General features: G+C 47.4%; 1 protein-coding gene across 3 annotated transcripts in view; it reads right to left on the bottom strand.

Annotated features, from left to right (window-relative positions):
- Window positions 1-19089, bottom strand: part of Ctbp2 (C-terminal binding protein 2) — a 140293-nt gene that overhangs the window by 119095 nt on the left and 2109 nt on the right. The window lies entirely within an intron of this gene.

Below are 19089 nucleotides of genomic sequence, written 5' to 3'. Positions count from 1 at the left end.
ACAAAGTGAGTTTCCAGACAGCCAGGGCTACACACAGAGAAATCCTGTCTGAAAAGAAAAAAAAAAAAAAAAAGATAGGTCCAGAAATAGCCAACAGTGATTCCTCACATAATCATCTTAAAACTCTGTAGCCAGACAGGGATGGTAGGCAGATCTCAAGAGTTCAAAGCCAGCCTGGTTCCAAGACAGTCAGAACTACACAGAGAAACCCTGTCTTGAAACACACACACACACACACACACACACACACACACACACACACACAGAAAAAATAAAGACACCCAGAGATGTTTTCCAAACAGATAGATGGAAGTAAGAGGATATATTACTACAAAGAAAGTAAATGGTTTTCTACTCACATCCCAGAGCGCAACAGAGCAAGTGACCTAGTGTCTCACTGTGCTGGCTTCCTCCAGCACCTGCGTCAAGAGCACAGGCTCCTTTCTCCTCCATAAAAAAACGGCCCCATATATACACAGGGACCAGAGATGTAGGGGCTTAGGACTGGACACCGAGGACTCAAACTCAGGCACTCCATACTCCACTACCTGCAAAGGACCCATGTGGCTGACCTTCCCCACCTGGGAACTTCTCCAGTTCTCTGGGCTATTCAAAAACCACACTCCTTGACCACAGGAAGCCGGCTGGCCCAGCTGGCCTCTACCTTCAATAAACAAATCATGACCCATGAGCCACCCAGGGAGTCCTGGGAAGACAAGCAGCCCCAGAGCTGTGAGCGGCACACCACCCAGCTATCTCCCAAACCAAGAAAGGATGAAGAGAAAAAGGAGAGAGGATGAAGCAGTCAGTGTCCCTCCGGACCTGGAGCCACAGCAGGCAGACAGACAGACACGTGTTCCTAGGCCCTTCCAAGAGGGGTTGACGGGACACTGCGGAGAAGCTGTGGAAAGGCAGTGAGCAGCTGTTTTGTGTCCCCAGGGAGCCCAAGGATCATGGCATGGCCTTAGATGCACTGGGCCCTCAAGTGTGAGAGCCCAGAACTGCTCGTCTGAGATGGGAGGGTACTTTGATGGGAGGGTACTTTGAGGTGACAGGTGGCTTAATGTGGCACACAAGACTTGGGTTTCAGTGACTGGCTTTTAATGCTAGCTGTCTAGTATGAGCCAAAGTCTGTCCTTAAGTCTTAGGCATGCCTGGCATGGCACCAGTGGGAGGTCACCCAGGTGTGCCCATCTGCTGTGCCTGGGCTATCCTTGTGGGCATGAACGCTCCTTAGTCATTTACAAAGGACCCAGAATCTCCCAGCCTCTTGCATGAACATCTACCAACTTCTATTAACTTCCTAAGTCTTTCTACTAACAAAAAGAAGCGACTTGGCTCAGCAAGATAGCTCAATAGGTAAGACTTGCTTGCAGCCCAGCCGGACTACCCTAGTTCAATCCCAGAACCCAGATGGTGGAAGGCAAGAACTGAGTCCTGAAAGTTGTCTTCTCACCTCCGAATGCCTGCAGGGAGGCATACAGGGAAGCAGAATATTTCCCAAAGCACAGCACTGTTTTGCAACTAAGTGATATTTATCTCATTTTGCAAAGTTTGCAGAATTCCACACTACAAGTGAGTTCTACTGTCTACAAGTATATCTACACGACATTGTAGGGAGTTGGCACCCTTTCTAAAATAAAAAAATAAAAAATAAATGAGTAATAGCAATGACTTTGTAGGATAAACTGCAAAGCTCATTAACTCAGCAGTGGCCTTGAAGTCTGGCCCTGCAACCATCTACCCCCAGCTCCCTGTGAAGAACTGAAGGGGAGCCCAACCGCAGAAGCAGACGTTTGGAAAACACTTGTAGATTCTTCGTAGACTCACAGTAATGCTACAAACAACATCGTGAGGGAAAATCTTTTGGCTACCTCTGGAAATTTCATGGCCAGGGAAATGTGGAAGGAATTCCCCTCCAGTCACTTTCCTGATCAGCTCGAACCTCATCACAGCTCTTACCCAGCACAGCTGGTGCATTACATACATTCCCCTCTGTATAGCCTCAAACCCAGTGATGTCTATTTAAGCAGGAAGGTACAGTCCCACTCTCTTGGCTGGTCCAAGTTGCTGGAGGAACTTCGTACCCCAAAAAGGGGACCTGTACTTGTGTGTGACTGACATCAGGACCCCCAGTAAACTTCCACTCCAGAATCCAACTCTGTCCCTTCCGTGGACATCTAGAAAAAGCATGCATAAGGCAAACCAGCAGCAACCCCTGAGTTACCTGAGGGGAGGTTCTCAAAGGTCAGCCCTCTCTTGGCAGGACATAATGGGACCATGGATGAGCTTGGGCTTCATGAAGATTAAGGTTCAACCATGACTTAGCCATGCTCTGAATCACATGACCACACACCATACTTCTCTCTGCTCTCTCAAGGTCCTCATCTATGACACAACAGCACACCTCTCTCTGCTCTCAAGGTCCTCATCTATGACACAACAGCACACCTCTCTCTGCTCTCAAGGTCCTCATCTATGACACAGGGGGTAGCTCAAAAGTCCCAGAACAGCACCTAGCACACAGCAGTCCTCTTTTAGAAGACATTACAGTCAGTACCCAATGACCACAGACCTGACCAATGTACACAAGTCAGCACCACCTGGCAACTAGAATACACTACAATCCTGTGCCACACAATCGAACATGGTCAAAGAGCCCCATGGATGCTCTGCACCTGAGGTCGGTACCAATGGCCCCTGGGATTGATTCCACATGCCTCACACTGCGATTCCACTTGTAAGCAGGAAGACACCTTATACATGACCAATTAAAAGACAAGTTTCACCTTCTCTGCCCACCCCACAACTACTGCCTGTGCATCCCGGTACTCTTCCCATCTGCCCTACAGCAAGCTTCACACCAGTGTTTACAGCTCTTCCGCGTTAGATTCAAACTGTAAGTGAGCCCACTGATTCATTTTCCCAGGCACAGCAATGGCTTTTATATGAAATAACTTCAGCTGAGTTTGGTAGCACACACCTTTAATCCCAGCACTCAGGAGGCAGAGGCAGACTCTGTAGCCCAGGCTGTCTGTCATATTTGCTATGTAGCTGAAACTGATCCATCTGCCCCCATCTCCCAAGTGCTAGAATTACAAGCATGTGCCAACCTTCCTAGTGTTTATGTGGTACAGGGGATCGAACCCAGAGCTTCACACATGCTAAGGAAGCATTTTTATCAATTGAGCTACATTCTTAGGCCCTGGCCACAATAACCTCTCAGCAGCCCACCATCATCTTCAAATGATGTCAAACTCACAGCCCCAAACTCCCAGACATCCCTTCTCTCCAGACTCATCTCTCCCAATGTTCCTTACTCCAGACAGAAAGAGGGAACACTCACTCCACACCCTGCATAATACCAGAATGCCAGGGAGGTGGAGTCTTCGGCCCACCGTCCCCAGCCAGTACCTGGAGCACACACCTGGAGATGACAGAAGACACCTGCAGAAGACAACCAAGTATGTCCTTTTCTTCCAGTGGGCCCACCCACTACAGCTCTGGGCCTGGGGATGACCCAACCTCTTGTGCCAATTCCAGCTGCCCATTAAGCTCTAGGCCCCCCTCGAACTACAGCACACAGTAGGAGCTCTACCTGATCAGGTCAGATAGGCATTTATTTTCTAAAGTAGTACCCTTATGTGACACCCCCGACACTGGACATCTATTTTCGTATGATTTACTAAATTACAAATCTTTTCCAAATCCCTTACAGATAGTTCCTCCAGCGATGTCTAACTGTTTAATTGGGAAGCGTACTAAACATAATTAGACTGTCTAAAACTACAATATTGCTTATGGGAGAACCTCGGCTCATGCATCGGCTTTATTCTGTACTTAGTCTCTATTAAGTTGTCTGCATGAGAGCAGATAGGTGTGCTAGACTTCATAAACACCATAAATCACAAAGTCATTGTTTTGGTAGAACAAAAGCAGCCCCCAAAGGAAGCTGGCTGGCCCCAAAGATTCCACTTTCCATATATTCAAGCAGGCTAGCCTCTTGCTTTTTCTTCGGGTGACCCTAGTGTACCCAAGTTTCAGTGAGCCAGGCCACAAGAGTTCAGGTCATGGCTACAAGGGCTCTCACAGTCACAGCTGCATGATACTCCAAAAGCACCCCAGAAAGCAGCTACTCACACTACAAGTGAAGTTTTTCTGTCTAAGGTCCCAGTTACCAATCTTGTACTCAAGCAAACTGAGGTCCCTTACGCTCTCCCTCATCTGAAGACACCTAAGAACATTCTCAAAGTTAAGTCCATTTCCCCTGTGAACTCAGGAAATTACCACTAGAGGATTGAGACTCAACTGGATGAACTCACACATACACACCCACACCCCCCACACACACACACACAGACATGTACACACACAAAGAGTCTTCAAATTTGCACTTACCCATTCCTAGACTCATATTATTTAAGAACACGGCCATTCTTTGTATAGCTTGGCACTAGCAGAGAACCCACCTCAGGGTCTCACTCTTTTCAGAGCTGTGAGGTGATCGCTCCACAGCTTTGACAGGGTGAAAGTGGGAAATAACCACTGTCCCATACTGCGTCACACAGGGCTGTTAGTAAAAAAATAAGCCAATGGGTGACAAGGCATTTGTATAAATGAGGTAGGGGCCAGAGAGGTGACTCAGCAGTTAAGAGCACCGGCTGCTCTCCCAGAGGACCTGGGTTCAATTCCCAGCACCCATATGGTGGTTCATAACCATCCATAAACCCAGTTCTAGTGGATCTAACAGGCATGCACATGGTGCACACACATTCAGGCAGGCAAAACATTCATTCACATAAAGGAGAATAAATCAATCTTTTTTAAAAAAAAAAAAAAAAGGAGCCGGGCAATGATGACACACGCCTTTAATCCCAGCACTTGGGAGGCAGAGCCAGGTGGATCTCTGCGAGTTCGAGGCCAGCCTGGGCTACAGAGTGAGTTATAGGAAAAGGCTCCAAAGCTACACAGAGAAACCCTGTCTCAAAACACCAAAAAAACAAAACAAAACAAAACAAAAACAAAAAGAACCCAAACAAACAAACAAAAAAGAAAGAAAGAAAACGAGCTAGGGGGGTGTAGTGAGATGTTGTAATCCCAGCATTTGGGATCTGTTTAAGGCCAACCTCAGTTAAATACTGAATTAAAAGACCAGCCTGGACTACATAAGACCTTATTGGAAAGGAAGGAAGAAAGGAAGGAAGGAAGGAATCAATCAATCAATCAATCTACCAACCAGCCTTGGAAACACTAATGATAAACAAAGCAGAATCAGGTGATCATACAAAAGCCCCAGCAGTTAAGGCTCAAATAAAACAGGAGGGTAATTTGAAGTCTACAGTGAGACCACCTCATGAAAAAATAAAAAGGATTGTCCACAAATGCATTCAATGTCATTTCTTTTTTTTTTCTTTTTCTTTTTGGAGACGGGATTTCTCTGTGTAGCCCAGGCTGGCCTCAAACACAAGAGATCTGCCTGCCTCTGCCTCCCATGTGGGGATGTCATTTCTAAAACAGAAGGTATTGTTCCTAAATCTGTGTAGTGCCTAGCATTATTACCAAACAACGCTGTCTGTGTGGGTAAAGGTGGATTTGGTCTGTCCACGCATGTTAATGCTCCTATCAGCTAGTATTAAGCATATCAACTTCCACACAGAACAAGGTGGCTCTTATCTCTAATCCCGGGGCAGGGCATTCAGGCAGAAGGACTGCCACAAATTCCAGGCCAGTCTGGGCTAGCGAGAAAGACCCCGTGTCTCAAAACCAACAAGCTGACTTCATGCATCCGTCTTTGACGGGCGCTGTTCATGGTGCATTTCACCAAGCCAAGTCTTAAAAAGTTCCTTTCCTTCTGGCATGCTAAGACACGACTCTCGGTGCAGGCTCATCTGAGTAAACACTGCTGCGCACAGACACAGTTCAATGTCAAGTCCATCTGCACATGGAACCAGCCCCAAGAGTAACAGACACACACACATGGGAAACTTCCTCCCAGGTTCCTAGGAATGTCTGGTGATGTTCTAGAGGCTTTTAAAGAGAAGACAGAAAGGCACAAATACATGCTTCAAACTTCAAATGTCTTCATTCAATCTGGGGGTTATTCAAGCTATATATAACCTTCTTTCAACCACGTTTGCATGCCAAATGTTCAATAACCAGACTCAAGTGTGTGGGTGTATCGCTGGGGGAGTGGTTTGTGTTTAAAGAAAGACAGACTGTGTGTGGTTGGCAGGTTCTGGGCTGACTACAGGGAGAACCACCTGGAGGAGTTTGCTAAAAATACAGATGTTGGGGGTTGTCCAACATGATGGCGTGCAGGGCCCAGGAGACGGACTCCTAGAAGGGGTGCCCCGGGGATCCCCCTGCTCTGGCAGCCAGCCTCTCTGGAACCACCCAGCCATCAGGTCCTCCCCGGGGACTGTGGGAAGTCACTCATGTGAAAACCACCAAACCCACAGCCAGTTTCTTAACCCAACATGCATGGGTCAACCTGGAGAGTAAGGGCTCCTTGGTTAAAGGATCCTGGCACTCCCCCAGAGGACCTCTCTGTGCTCCTGGGAGGCCCCTAACACCACCCCCATGCCAGTCGGCAATGCAGAGGGAGCAGGGAGCTAGAACATGTCACACAAGGTAGGTGAGAAGACAACTTCTTCTGAGCTCTATTAATGCTGCTGTAACTTTGATGTTCCTCCCCCTGGGGCTACCACCAAAACCACAGTGGCAATAGAACCAACTATGCAAATGCCACAGGCATCAGCATCATATGGATTTACCCACCCCCTCTCATAATCTGGTGGAGGACCTTCTGATTCTCACAAATGGCCTACTATGTATATAAACACACACACACACACACACACACACACACACACACACACACACACACACTTACACTGCAGACCTCAGTTTTTCCAAGAGCATCTTCAAGGACCAAATTAAATTTTCAATGGCATGAATTGAGCAAAGAAATTGCTGGTCCATGAAACAACCAGGCCTCCTCAGAGGTAACAAATAGTGTCTTTCACACTGGCACATGTGCACAGCGTTACTACTCACACCTGGAACCTGATGGGCAGCACAGAGGAGTGGCACTGCCTAGAGAGAGCAGCTCATGCTGAAACTGGAATCAGCCTTGTGAACTTGGCGTTTGGGAAGCTGAGGCAGGTAGGTCAAGAGTTCAAGGCCAGACTGGGTTATGCAGCAAGAGTCTGTCTTAAAAAAAAAAAAAAAAAAAAAAAAAAAAAGCAACAAAAAACCCCAAACAAACAAAACACAAAAAGGGGGGAGGGTTAAAATTGAAATCTCAAAAGGCACATGCATGATCAGCCTGGCTCATAACGGGTGCTTTCTCAATATCTGATAGTGGATGGATATATTGGAGACCGTGTCCAGGGTTGGAAGGGCCTGGATCAGAAACCTGCCTAGACACGCAAAACCACTACCCCACTGAATCTGACCCAGGTACCAAAGCTGTTCTTACCAACCAAGAACTCACTACCACGTACCAAGCAGATGACACACACAAGATTCCACGAGCACAGACCCTCCTGCCTGGGGACCAGGGAAATGAACTAAGAAAGGCTAAGAAAGGCCAGTCCGTCACAAGGGAAGGGGCAGGGGAAGAGGTTTTTTTTCTCCCCACAGACTCTGGGAGTGTTGTCTTCCTGCCCATGCCATGGCTTCCTGCTCTGTGCAGTGGGAGCTAGGCTCCTAGGGGAGACAACCAAACCCTGGGCCATTTTTCTCAGCAGGTTCCACCTGTCTCAAGCTGCTGGACCAGGCGAGGTCCCCGTGTTGACTGCCCACCAGGCAGGACAGCCAATTTATTTTCCTTCCATGGAAAAGGAATAGGTCTCCAATAACACATGAATATTTTACTAGGCTTCTTGGACTTAACGCATGTGCAGTAATGGGCCCCTGTCTAAAAACAACATCTTGAAAGTTACTTTAGTTCATTCACTTTGGTCCCAGGAACCAATGAGAAGCAAACCAAACCCAGTGCCCTTCCCTAGGCTGGTCACTACATATTCCAAATATCCTTTATAATGCCCCCAGTCAGTCCTGAGCCCATGGATTCTCTCTGCTGTTCCAGACCCTTCAACCCTCTGGATGCCTGATGGGGACCCATCCACCCAGTTTGAAGGGCACAATGGGCTTCCTTAGTACAAGAACGGCAGGTTTACTTCACTTTACACTATTTATTTTTTAATTTATCAAACCAACGTGTCAGTCTGTTCTGAGCACTGATAAACATTACCTCGTGGGATCTTGTAACATACCTCTAAGTCTACATACTCAGAAACTGAAGCCCTTGAAAAGAGCTCAGCAAAGGCAATGCAGTAAGGGTGCCAGCATTTTCCACCCCATCTTCGCCACACTTTCTGGAAGAGTCTAACCCCTGTGTATCTGATGCTTCTACTAACCTCTAGAAGGGTATCTCTCTTGTCTAACCATATGTCTTCTGGGGCAAGTCCAATCATCCTACTAGCCCAGTGGTTCTCAAGCTTCCTAATGCTTCGTGACCCTTTAATACAGTTTCTCATGTTGTGGTGACCCCCCCCATCACAAAATTATTTTCGCTGCTACTTCCTATCATTTTGCTGTTATGAATCATAATGTAACTATTTCTGGAGATAGGTTTGTCAAAGGGGGCCTTGCACTAGCTCTCTCCCTCGCCTCCATACAGTACAAGGCCCCCAGTGCTCCCCACGTGGGCTGCTGCTGGGAGGGTCCCTAGAGCACCATTTAGTTATCACCAGCTTGAAATGCTCCTGGAATGCAGCTTCAAGCCTGACCCTGCTCTAGATGATGGGAAGTCTTTTCCTAAGTTTGTTTTTGGTTAACAGTTATGAACTTATACTTTTCACAAGCCTAACTGGCATGTGTGAACAGAGCCCAACCAACCAGGGATCACTACATCCCCCTGCGATCCTTATACACAAGCTATAAGAAATCCCCAGTCATTACTGGGGAAAAAGGGGAAAAAACAAAGTCAGAAGCAACCCCAAATGAGTTTGTGATAGCACCCTGTGGTACACCTGACCAGCTTAGGAAGGAAAGGAATGACCCACTAGTCCAGTATACTCAAGAAGAGAGACTTTCACATTCTTTGTTTTTGTTTTTGGAGACAGGGTTTTTCTGTGTAACAACCCTGGATGTCCTGAAACTCACTCTGTACACCAGGCTAGCCTTGAACTCAGAGATCTGCTTGCAACTACCTCCCGAATGCTGGGATTAAAGGTGTGTGCCTCACAGCTTAAATCACATTCTTCATCCTCCATTTAGTTGAGAAGTGAAAGGATGTCTTCTGGTGAGGGTGAGGAATAGGAGTCTCCATTCCCAAGTCAAAAGCGCTGTGAAAGGCCAAAGGAAACAAATGGAACTGTACACGCACAGGATGGGAAAAACTAGATGATCAGGAGACTAGTGTGCACCTCCACGGTGGGCAGATCATCTGCCCTGGCCCCTACCCTGTGTTGAGGGAGTTAACTTAGGTGCCAGCCTCAGTGGCTTTTCTGCACGGCAAAGGATCCCTGAGTCCTTGAAGCAAGCCAGGAGTGAGTGAGTGTGTGTGTGTGTGTGTGTGTGTGTGTGTGTGTGTGTGTGCGCGCGCGCGCGTGTATACAATTCCTGCATCCCAGACCCACCTGCATGGTTCTGAGACCACCTGAAACTGTGGCTGGCAGGGAATGACTGTCCCCGAAGAAGTTACATACAGGAGTCAGTCCGCAAAGGCTGCGAGAACCACAGAAGTCATACTGGTGCTCAGCTATCTGCAAGACTCAGCTGTGCCCACCTTCCAGGAAAAAAGCCTCTCATGTATCATCATCTAGACCTGTACAGTAAAAGCCAACAGTGAATACAGCCCCCACCCCCAACTGACCTCCTCTGTGTGATGTAAAGCATACAATGGAGACCTGTTTGAAACCCGGGAGGAGGGGGACCTTAAAATAGACAGTAACATAATCATTACCCAAGTTGGAGCAGGGCCAGGACACCAGGGCAAACATGAGTAATTTGTTAAGAGACCGTCCAGCATGTTGTCCTCAGTCAGGGCAGAACCTGTGTCCCCAGCACCCACTCTTTCAGGCTCACACCCCTCCCCAGCATAACTAAAGGGATTTCCCAGTTCACAGGCCCACACCTGTTCTCGATAGGGAAGGAAGGGCTGCAGAGCAGGAAGGTACTCTCTTAATGAAAGCCTGTTTTTCAGGAAAATCCCCACCATATGGGGACCTTAGGTCCAGAGCTCCTGCCCCGGGTGCCTTTGAGGTGAGTTAATCACCACAAGGGCAGGGCTAGGCTCTGGATTTTTAGGACACACCCAAATTCGTGCCATTCCCTTTCAGTTCTGATCGCCACTTTGAAAAGAAGACTAATCCTTTTGTTCTGGAGAATTCACTCATATTCCTTGCTAAGGCCAGTGTTACACAAATGCATGGCTGTAACCTAGAACTCCCTTGAAAGGAAGTTTTTACTGGTTTTGTGGGAGTTGAACAGAAAGACCATCCCATCCTCCTTAGGGGGGACCCTACTATCCTGCTATATCCTCCAAATATCTATGTGCAGAAATTGAGGAACAGTGGGGTGTAGGGAGGGGCACACACTAGAATGGTAGTACCTGCTTTGAGGAGACTGAGACCCTGCTAACTCAGCCTACAAAATGGAAATTCAAGTGTTAACTACTGAAAAAGGGATGGCTATCCTTAAGCACTAGGCGTTGTCTGTGCACTCCTGGGGGGGGCGTGCATTTTAGGGGAGTGGGGCATACAGGTAATCCAGAGAATTCTTTCCACACAGCAGGGAAGCTCCCAGAGACCTCCCAGGTGTGAATAGTCACTTTAAAATGACAGTGAAGAGTGGGTGGAGACAGCTCAATGGTTAAGATCACTGACTGCTCTTCCTCGAGGACCAGGGTTCAATTCCCAGCATGCACTGGTAATGGCTACAAAGCTCTGTTAACTCCAGTTCCAGGGGGTCAGATGCCCTCTTCTGGCCTCTGCGTGTACTGTGTGCAGGCGAAACACCCATACACATGAAACAGAAATAAATGTTATTTTAAAGTCCCAAGAAGACTGGGTCACTGGAACTCTAGATACTGCAGACTGAGGCTGCAGAGTGAATTTCAGGCCAGCCTGCACATCTTAAGAGAGAAAAGGGATGAGCTATAGCTCAGCGTGCTTACTCAGCTTGTGTGAGACCCTAGGCTAGATCTCCAGGACAAGAGTGCAAGAACCTACCAGCAGGTGGTGGTGCACACTTACACACTTTGATTCTTTTCCCCACGTACACACAAATAAATGTGATTTAAAATGTTTTTAAGTGCAATAAACTTTTAAAGGCCTGCAGGAAGCACTCCCTGCTTTGGACTGGGCCACTCTAACAAAAAGATCACCCAAAGGACAAAATGAAAACAAGCTGGACTTCTCACAGCTCCATGAGCTCTGGGAAAGCTGTGTGGTGGAGGCAGAGTAAGGAATAATTAATTCTGTGAAGTCTGCCTGAATTCTCGAAGAATACGGAACCTGCTCCTTCCCTCTGCTCTGAAGGCAGAGAGGAAAGGGAGATGGGAGGAGGCTCCACCCAGGGAGAAGGTCTTCCAACCAGGAAGTGTGAGCTTTCCACACTTCAGGTCCCAGCTCTGTGGGGCAGATCGTAGGCAAAGCAGCTCAAAGTGCTTCCTGGGTCAGCCATCATTCCACCTTGGGAGAAACAAAGGCTAGTTAGTGTAGACCAGTCACGGCCAGATGCCGTAAGGACTCAATAGGTGGCCTCTGTCTACACTGTTACTCCATCAAAAGTGACAATGCTGTGAAGAATTCTAAGTCTACAAAGACCGAAGGCCAATCGTTCAGTTTGTTTCACCATGGAGAACCCCCAATTCAAAAATCTAAAGCCTGCTGCCCCTCAATGCCCAGGCACCTCCGGTCATAAGCCCCAGACACCAGAACTACCGCCACAACAACACCCCCAGCTGTTGGGGTAATAGGCAGGCCTCGGTCCTGGCAGTTACCTGCGTCAACCCTATGGCCCGGTGTGTAGTACAAATAACGCAGCACTGAAAAAACTTATCACACAACCGCAAGCCGGCCAGTAAAGACTGTCTCATGTCACCCCGCAGCTCCCTCCCCGCCACGGAGGCCAGCTGGTGAGAGGGAAGCCTGCAGGAGGAAGGAAGTGGGGGCTGGGAAACGGGGTCCATTTCCATCACCTAAAGACTTCCCTGCTGTTTCGATTAGCAAGTGAAAAGACGCGGGCAAAGGGAGTTTTCCCGGTGTCAGGTGCCCCACCCGAGGCGCAGAGATAGGCGGGCGGGGTCGCCAGGTGCGCGCACCCCAGGGACAAGCAGCCCACTGCACCCGTGTGCGATTCGGGTCCGGGTCCTGGGATCCTTAGAAAGTCAAGTCGTTAAGGCTCCCCACCCGCCCCCCGCTCTTCCCCAGGGTCCCCAAGCCAGACCCCGCCCACTCCAGGGGCGGGGGCCAGGTGTGGCGGAGGCCTTCCTCACACCCAGCCTCTCCTCTTCCCCGGCTGGAAGGTCGCGCGGGACACCGGAAGTCGTCCTGGTGTCCCGTTGGGCAGAAGGCAGAGGGTCCCGGGTGGCCTGATCCACCTCCCCAACTCTGCGATACAGGAACTAGGGGAGAAAAAAAAACAGTCCCTTCGTGACTTGGAGGAAGCGACTCAGTATTTCTTTCTCGCAAATAAACAGGAATTACTGTATTTACCCAGCTCGCAGGAGCCTCGTTAAGATTAATGGCTGTGAACTGTTTTTAAGATAAAAAAAAAACATTCCAAGATCTTACTTGTAGGCACTCATATATGCATATGGACTCTTTACCACGCTTCCCAAGTCACATTTTCATCACCAGATCTGAGACTAACAGAGAGAGCGATGGGTGCTCTCCGGACAGAATCTGACCCTGGCACCCACCCGAGCCACCTGCTCGAGCCCTCTAGCCTCGCCCCAAAAGGCAGGCTAGCATATCCAGCCAGCGATGCAGACTGGTAGAACATCTGGAGAAGGCAGTGAAAATAAAACTCTGAAAATATCGGCCATCCACTACATTAGGAAAGAAAATCAAACGGCATCTTCCTAAGGAATCCTATTAGGCTCAGCCTCCACCTGGTGCTTGGAAACCAGTGGCCAAACCCGGGCCCCAGTGGTCCCTCAAGTTTTGCCACTGCCGGGAGCCCACACTGTCTGGTCCTATCTGGCCTGGCAGCTGCAACAAGCAGCGCCCCCCCGCCCCGCCCCCCCCGTCTCCGTTCCTGAGTAATGCCAGGCCACGTGATCGCCGAGGGCACTGTTGGGCTGGAAATGGGGGTTGGGGTTCAGAATATTAACCTCTTTCCTTCAACCATCCCTGAGACTTGGTTTTAAAGCGCTCTCTCGGCCCTGCTCACCTGGCTTTCAGGTGGGCCAGTTTGGGTGTAAGGACACCAGCGTTTCAAGTATGTGCGAGGCATTACTCCCACCTTTCCTCGGGCCTACCTGGGCCGGATCTAACAGTAGAGAAGCACTTTATTTCCTGGGCAGACCACACTAAAATTCTCCATCAGCAGTAGAATAGTCACAACCAGGGAAGGCTGCAGGAACCCTCTTCTCCAGCAACTCATTTTCACCTGGTCCTCCTACCCCACCCTCCCAGGACTCTCTTTTCTCAGCTCTGAGATCAGATATAATAAAATACACTTCCAGGTTTTATTATGTCCGTTTGCATCCATAAAGCAGTACTTTGCTAGCCTCCATATTAAGGTGGTTTTTTTTTTTTAACTGTCATAATAGGACCAAGAAGAACCACCAAGTATTCCAATAGGTCATGAGGTAGGTCTCTCAGTTCCTTCAGACAAACTCCTAGGATTCCATGACTCCAATAATAAAGGTTTTGTTTGTCCTGAGCTTGGTGAGATAGCCGGAGGCCAAATTTCAAGCACGATGGGAGAGCAGAGCCACAGTGAGGATGAACTTACAAGGTCTGAGGAGGCCTGGTGCTGTATTCCACATCCTCTGAGAGGGCCTCAATCTGGGCTCCAATAACACACAAAGATACTGCTGCTCTCTCCTAGCAAACAACCAGTCTTTAAACCAGGCAATTTAAATCATAATTCAAGATGTTGGAACGCAAGAAGCACACTTCTGCTGACCAGAATCCAGAAAAAAAAAAAAAATTAACAACGTAAACCAGGTGTGGTGGCGTACTAAACGTGACCAGGAACAAATTCAAGTCTAGCCTGTGCTACATGAGCCCAGACCAAAAGATAACATAGGGCAAAATCTATTTTTGTAGTTTATAAATGAAAAGGATTTTTATAACCACAATGAATAAAAAGCACCTCCTTCTCTTTATCGGGGCTTTTCCTGGCCACCAGAGGCCAAGGCAAACCTAGTCACCAGGTAGTTATTCATGGTTAACATCCTCCGTACACCAACCAGCTTGGGTGGGATGGGGAAGAAAATTCTATTATTACCTAGGACAGAAGTCATAATTCCCTATGAAACTAACATGACTGCTTGCCCCATTAGTCAGAACCCAACCATTTTATCACAATTTCTATGAAATTCAAGTCCACTCTAGCAGCCATCTGTTAAATCTAAGTTAGGTGCGCAGCTAAAGCAGGCCATTTCTAAGCACCCACTGGAGACCTAGCTAGGTACAGAGGGAAACTGCCAAGGGGCCTCCAAGTTATGACTGCGCATTGCTAAACACCAAACAGAAGGAGCCCTGGGAATAGACAATTACCCACAAGATTCCAGTTTGGATGGAGGCTTTTACAAGGTACCAGGAATGCCTGTCACCTGAGCCATCATGGGCCCCATGTGGAAGGGAGAGGGGAGGCTTTGAGAATGAAGACTCAGAAAGACTAGCAGGAGCCACAATCAGGCCCTACCTACAGTGAGTGTCCCTAAAGGCAGCACAGAGGCACAGGGAGGATTTAAAAACAAACACAGCTCCTTCCTGGGACGTCAGCTGCCTCAGTGTCTGGCATATGTATTATTCTCCTAATATCCAATTTGAAGGGGGGCGGGGGAGAAAAAGTTTGGATTCTTAACGCTTTTCTTGGAAACGTTTCTATTTGCTCTTGTAATCTTTCCTAAAAAAGAATGCGGATTGCTAAGAAGCCAAAGCATGCATTCCCTAGGAGTCCAGGAAGACCACCTTCTAAGAAAAACTCAGGAAGGGGAAGCTGGCCAAATTTCCATGCCTGACCAAGGCAGATGAATGCCAGGCTGGTTCCCATGCCCATTCTGTCCTCCTGCAGAAGGCAAAACTGCCCCTCGGTTCCCATTGTCAACATTCCACACAAACAATGGCCTGGTTCTCTCACCATTGTACATTCTATATTCATCTGTGAATCCCCCCTCTTCCACACAATGTGCAAAGCCCTTCTTTTCATAGGAGAGCTTCTGAATGCCCAAGTGTAGCCATAATTTAGGCCTTCAACATTAATAATGACATCTAAAAGCAAACTCCAGATTAGGCCCAAACATTCATTTGTGGCCATCGTTAGCATCACAGGGATGGCTTTGGGATACTTTTCATTAAATCGTGATCAAAGAGCCACGGAAAAACCTTTAAAAATGGTTCTGAAGTTTTTGGCGATTATTAAATATAATTTTCTAAGCTCAGAGATAAAGCTTAAAAAAAAAAAAACCTTTCAAACGCTATGACACATATTCCATTAAATCCAGATGTGAATAAAAACTAGCTTCAAAAGATGGATTTGGGGAAAGCCTCAAATTTTCCCTACTTTCTATGGGGGGCTGTAACATTAAGTTGCAGTCAAGGTAAATTAGGTCACGCTTACCAGCTGTAAGGGTTAAGGCGATCTACCTAGGCAGCACACCTACAAGTTACCCACTAAGCATCCCTGTGCCCGCAAAACTTTTGGGCACACACAAGCCTCTTGAGCATTCCTGAGCTACCAGTCCACAGAAAGTCTGTTAGTAAGATACCCCAAGATTTCACCAAATGGTGCTACCTCTATTAAGCACAAGGACTTTCCTGTGAAGGGTCAATCTACACTACACTATTTTTTTCTTTTTTTGGAGGGGTGGGGTTTCTAGACAGGGTTTCTCTATGTAGCCTTGGCTGTCCTGGAACTCGCTCTGTTGATCTGGCTGACCTTGAACTCAGAGATCCACCTGCCTGTGCCTTAAGTACTGAGAGTAAAGGCATGCATGACCACTGCCCAGCTCACTATGTTTTTTTGTTGCTGTTATTGGTTTTTTCTAGTAAAGACTGAAAAATTGTGTCCCACCGTCTATCATGGAACTGTTATCACCTGGACATGGAAATATTAACTGAGCTGTTCATACCAAGCACGATGGCTAAATGTCCCTTCCCAACCATGTGCTGTGCAACCATGTGCTCCGTGGATGCTTATGTTTCCATCAAGCACCTGGGACACTTGGCCTGGTGCTTTCGGCTGATAGAAAGATTATTAACACAGGGACCCAGATTGAACTCACATACATTATGATGACAGCCCCTCTAGACTGCAGTGACAGAGGTAAAAAATGACAACTGGGGCCACCATTCTACTTCGGCTGTAAACTCTTTACATTTTTTCCCCCATTTACGAAAAGCACTGAGTACAGAGGGGATAACTGATTCATGATGCCAGGGTCTGTTGTTGGCAAATGACATTCCCGGCTACCGCGCAGCAGGAGTCCTCCCTCAAAGATGTCCTTTTGGATGTCCTTTTCTGTTCTTTAATAAGTCAAGCATAAGAATAAGAAAGGCAGGGTGTGGTGGCACAAGTTTTTAATCCCAGGATGTGGGAGGCAGAAGCTGGCAGATCTCTCCGTGAGTTCTAGGCCAGCCTGGTCTACATAATAAGTTCTAGAACAGCCAGGGCCATGTAGAGAGACCCTGTATCAAAAAAAAAAAGCTTCTGGATGACAGTATTTTTTTTTAATTCAGGGCGCTGCTGGTTCAGTATACCCATTTACTGAGTGCTTTCAAGAACACCGAGAATGGTACAAGTTGGTTTTCACAGTTTTGTCTGTTGCTACCATTTGTTTCCCTGAATCCATTTTTCTTCCAAACACTCTCTAGACTTACAGGAGTAGAATTTCTGTCTGGAGTTTTTCAAGTCAAGAGTGAAGTTATTGATTATTCCCTGAAAGGGGAATGGATGGAGTAGTTAATAATTATTCCACTACCAAGTTTGACTCTTTCTTGTTGTGTACAAGGGCCAGATTAACAATGCCAGGGAAAGCAAACGACTCAGCAGGGACAGGAACAGGTGTGCCCAAGTCTTAAAAGGCCAAAATATTTCACAAAGTATGTCACTAGTGCTGGGTTTTTGTTTTTGTTTTTAAACAGTGGCTGTGTTTGGTTTTTGGTGGATAAACTTTTTTTTTTAACTTTCTTAACTCTGAAGTGACGACACCTTTGCATTTTACAGACATTTCTTCACTTAAGTTGACGACTGAATCCCACACATAAATTCCAACTCACGCTTAGCAAGGAAATGCATGAGGGACAAAGGGTTTTTTTTTTTTTTTTTTTAAATCACAGCTAAGAAAAGGTAATTCACCCCGCCCCTCCCCCAGAAGAACACCCATTCAAGGGCCAGTTTCAAAGCTCCCAAGTGAAACCGTAAATAACTCACGTGGTTGTGAGCTCCCCTCGGCAGGGCACACCACACCGCCCTCCACCCTCCCTTCTTAACGTGCCATTACCAGGTGGGGAGGGGATATACTCCTTCAGCTTAAGTATCTCCCCAAACAAGGAACCAAAACACACCTTGTCAGGTTCGGAACTAGCTCCAAACCTGGGATCTTTTAATTCCCTCTAATAGCTGCTTTCCACAGAGACGTACCGGGTCCCCTACCCCTGGGGCACAGAAAAACCAATCAGTGTCATAAATCCCCCTAGCTTTCAACTCTCTCTCTCTTGAACTGGGGCGGGTGGGGGGAGGGGCGACCCAACATCAACACTTACACTAAACCCCTCAATGCTCTACAGAAATATGCTGGCTTATTTCCTTTGTTTGGTCATGTTATACTTGATCAAGTGTGAACGATTAAACTGGTTTCATTAAAGGCAAGTACATTCACGGCTAGCATTCAACTTCAATGGCGACTATAAGCATATTTTGCAAGAGGGAGGACCTGCTTCTTGCTTGAAACCGACCAGCTCATTAACTTTTCTTTGGGGGGCTATAAAAAGGGCACTGGGGGTTTTTCCAGGAGTGTGTCAGAGCCAGACAAAAGGATATTCAATGTTCCAACTTTAAGATACAGTTGCTATTTATTAAAATAAAAAGGAAACCTTGTTTTCACATTAAAGTTGCTGGGGCTGAAAATGTTGAATTAGCATTTAAAATATTACTTTGTAATTGCTGTTAAGAAGTACTCTTTGAAATCCAGTATAAAAACAAGATCCTTTTAAAATCCCATTACTCAAGACGTAAAAGATTTATTTTGAAAATTTTTTCAAACCAGAATTCTCCGAAGTAGATGGAAACTAGTTCTTTGAGAATCTATCTAAAGGCAAACAGCAGCCCCAGGAGCTGAACGCGAGGTAATTTTTAAACCGTCTTTGAACCCAGCACGAGGAGAGGAGGCGGTATCTCCCTCCGAAAAGAGGTCCGATAGTTTGATGCATCCCGTCAAAGTTAGAAAGCAGAACCACTTTTGTAAGCCCCCTACCCCAATGCAATGTTCCCCCAAAAGTCACCCACCTCAGATAAAAATACACACGTCCCAAAGAATCGCAAATAAAGGCGTTTAGCATTTTAAATTTCCAATGCATCGAGTTCTCTTTCCTACCCTTCCAGCCACTCGCCACCAAGGACTCTCTAAGAAGTTCCCCCCATTACTAATTTTTAAAGAAAAGAGGGCAAATATCCAGGAAGGTCTGTTTGCCCGAGGATGGGAGCCTGGCGTGGCGACGTAGGCCATTGCCAGCAACCTCCAAGCACGCAGAGATTTCATAAATATCCCCCCTGCTCCCCTACAAAATCCCAAACGAGGGGGTCCCCTGGAGCCATCCGCTGCTTGGGCCGCCTCTGGGAAAAGTAGGGGGTGGGGGCTGGGCAGGGGTACCACGAACACGCGCGCACTCGCACCCTGGG

Source organism: Peromyscus californicus, unplaced genomic scaffold, assembly GCF_007827085.1.
Source record: "Peromyscus californicus insignis strain IS unplaced genomic scaffold, ASM782708v3 Scaffold_4__1_contigs__length_199733344, whole genome shotgun sequence".
Taxonomy (NCBI): Eukaryota; Metazoa; Chordata; class Mammalia; order Rodentia; family Cricetidae; genus Peromyscus; species Peromyscus californicus.
Note: the sequence above shows the minus strand (reverse complement) of the source record. Positions and strands in the feature narration are given on the sequence as shown.